The sequence below is a fragment of the Hylobates moloch genome, unplaced genomic scaffold (assembly GCF_009828535.3).
Source record: "Hylobates moloch isolate HMO894 unplaced genomic scaffold, HMol_V3 SCAFFOLD_6, whole genome shotgun sequence".
Lineage (NCBI taxonomy): Eukaryota > Metazoa > Chordata > Mammalia > Primates > Hylobatidae > Hylobates > Hylobates moloch.
The window spans coordinates 37,909,099-37,912,492 of record NW_026652281.1 but is presented as its reverse complement, the minus strand read 5'-3'; positions in this window follow the sequence as shown (position 1 = coordinate 37,912,492).

Sequence of the window (3,394 nt, the reverse complement as noted above, 5' to 3'; positions counted from 1 at the left end):
CTGATGTGAGAGAACTATTCAGGCTGGTGGTTAAAGATGAAGTATATTTTTTTAGGTAGAAATGAAGATCAACAAAATATGTGAAGTTAAACTTTTTTGCACACTTTTTAAAAAAATATCTATAGCCTCCTCACCACATCCCTATGACGTTTTTGGAGTTGTGCTGTTTGATTAAGAATAAAATAGATACAGAGAGGGGGTGATTTGTCCTGCATTTCACAACTAGGAGAGTAACAACATAAAAATGACAAATAGGCAGCTCCAGACTCCCATCCCTCCATGGAAGGAGAAGAAAACAACTGGAAACTGTCAGAACCAACTTTGTCAGACTCTGGAAAATAGTCAAAAGTTTACAGCAACTATGTGAATGTTAAATCAAGAAAAAGGCAACTTATTATTAAGAAAGCTTTGTGGCTTTGACTTACCTTGGCTCCTGTCTTCTCTGTGGATCAGTGGCATGGCAGTCTTAAAAATGGCAGCTTGGGTGCCCAGTGTGGGACCTGACTCTTGGTTCTAGAAGGAATAGAACAGACATAACTTGCTGGAAGGGAGTAAAATGACATATTTATAATGCTGGAAATAAGTAATTTCTTTAAAAGGTTAAATAATGTTATATCTAGCAAAACTACCCTTCAAGAATGAAGGCGAAATTAAGACATTTCCAGATAAACAAAACCTAATGAAGTTTGTTATTAGTAGAACTTTCTTACGAGAAATGGAGTACATCAGGCTGCAAAGAAAAGACAATAGATAGTAACTTGAAGTCATATAAAGAAATAACACAGGTAAATGTAATTATATAGGTAAGTATAAAAGCCAGTATTACTGTACTTTTAGTTTGTAACTCCTCTCTCTTTCCTTGCACTTCCTAAAAAGGCAAGCGCATAAAAGTGAATCTATTTTAATGGTCACACAATATATAAAAATATAATCTATGACAAGAACACTATAAAGTGAGAGAGATGCAGATGTATGGGAGCAGAGTGTTTGTATACTATTGAAATTAAGTTGATATTCAACTTGGTTGTTACATGTTTAAGATGTTGTAGCCCTTGAGGTAAACACCAAGAAAATGACTTTAAAAACATACAGAAAAGGGAAGAAGGAAAACAAAATGGTATACTATTAGGAAGTTTGAGGCATGAGAATCACTTGAACCCAGGAGGCAGAGGTTGCAGTGAGCTGAGATTGCACTCCATTGCACTCCAGCCTGGACAACAAGAGCAAAACTATCTCGAAAAAACAAAACAAAGAAAGCTCTACTACCAAACAAATGAGTTAATACCAAAAAAGACAGTGATATAGTAATTGAGAAGTAAAAAGCATAAAGACAGAAAACAAATAGCTAAATGGCAGAAGTCTATCATCTGTAGTTACTTTAAATGTAAATAAAAGGCAACGAGTGGCAAAATTGATTTTTTAAATGACATATCTGTACAATGTCTACAAGAGAGTCATTTCAGATATAAAGACACAAAGAGTTTGAAAGAAAAAGAAAAGCATTTTCCATGTAAATTACAAAAAGAAAGGGATGGCTATACTATCAAAGACAATAGATTTTAAGTCAAAGTGGTTACAAGAGACAAGGACACCCAACAGAAGGGCTAGGGGCACCATGTTCTCACTAACTGATGAATTGCTTCTTAGCTTAATCTTTACTGGAGCCTACAATGGAAGGCTTCTGAGGGCTTTTGGTAGGTCTTTCCACAGTCCTCTGCATTCGTTTCCCTTCTCCGAGTTGGTAACAACCTGTCTCAATTCTTTGTAAAATAGGGACATTGTAGTTTGTGAGCATCTCTCAAGCTCTCTAAATTTTACACTAGAGATCATGTTTTCTCCCCCACTTCCACTATACATACATAGACATAGGAAAATAAATTACATGGACATAATAAATGTGGAATACACGAATGAACCATAAAATTGTGCACTCATTCTTGTCTACATATTTTGAAACTTGTTCCCTTTTAGCTAAGGATTTCAACACTTTCAAGCGTCAAGTGACTTTTAGAAGTCATCTCCCATTAAACCTCTCATTTCATAAATGTGTAAACTGAATCCTAGAGATGTTTGGTGATTTTACTAAGGTCACAGAATAACAGAGCTGCTACTGCAACCCAGTTCTTCCCACTCCCAGACTAGTCTTTTTCCCCATTACATCACCCTGCCTTTTCTCTTTTATTTACCACTGAGTCTCTCCTTTCTATCTATACGTATCTATACATAGAACCACCTGAAACTCTGAACTCTGTGACACATAATCAACTCTATTTCAAAAAACAAACAAAAAACTATTTATACTTTCCTTATCTCACTTGTTTTCTGTTTTTATTCCATCTTTTGTCTTCTTCACTGGCTTTAGTTTTTAATTGTCCTTAGCATTTTCCAAACTCTGTTCTAAGTCTTTATTATTTTGTATCTAGAACATGTCTTCCCACTATGTACTACTTCAATTGGCTCCGCCAATATTTATCTTCAGTCTTGATCTCACCTCTAAGCTTCAGACCCATATCCCTATTTCATTTGCATTGGTACTGTGTTCCCCACTGCTGCCTCAAATTTAATGTATTAAAAGCTAAATTTATGATTTTTCTTGTAAACTGGTTCTTCCTTTCCCATAGTGTCATAATTTTCCAATCATATACAATCGAAATTTGAAATCATCTTCAGTTTCTCCCCAGATCTTTCATGATCAATTATGTAAGTCCTATTATAAAAGAAGACCATGCCTTTGGAGCCTGGAAAACCTGGCTTCGAATTCTGGTTACATGCCACACTAAAGAGAGCTCTGATACTCAGTTTTCTCATCTATAAAATAAGGATAAAGCCTTCTTCACTGAAGGTTACATGAGAGTGTCTTTTAAAAACCTGCAGTACTGAAAATGTTCACCTTTCCAATCTCCTTTCTACTGTAAGTTGTTATTATCTCACATGTAAGTAATAGGTCTTCCCTACAGCCTTACCTTTTAATGGTTCTACACTACAATAATATTATTCTTTTTAATTATCATTTCGTTAACATTGCTTCCCTGCTCAGTTACTTTCAGTGACCACTCAATGCCCATAAAATAATTAAGTTCATAATATCCCTCTAGGTTCTTATGCCTTCCTGAAGTCTTGCCGTCTCTTCCCAGCCTTTCTCTGACTACTCTCACTGCCGCCCTACATAAGCAGTGGTTGGTGCTGCTACCTCACTACTTACGCCACTCCTTTCCTACCTTTACATCTTTGTCAAAATTCTGCTCCTACCCAGAATGTATCTTCTCATCTTACCTGTACAAGCCCTACCCATCTTTGGGGTTCACAACTCAAATCTTAAATCACTCAAACAGCAAATGTTCGTTGAGCACTTTTTATATCCTAAACACCCTGATGAAATAGCAGGAGGGAACTA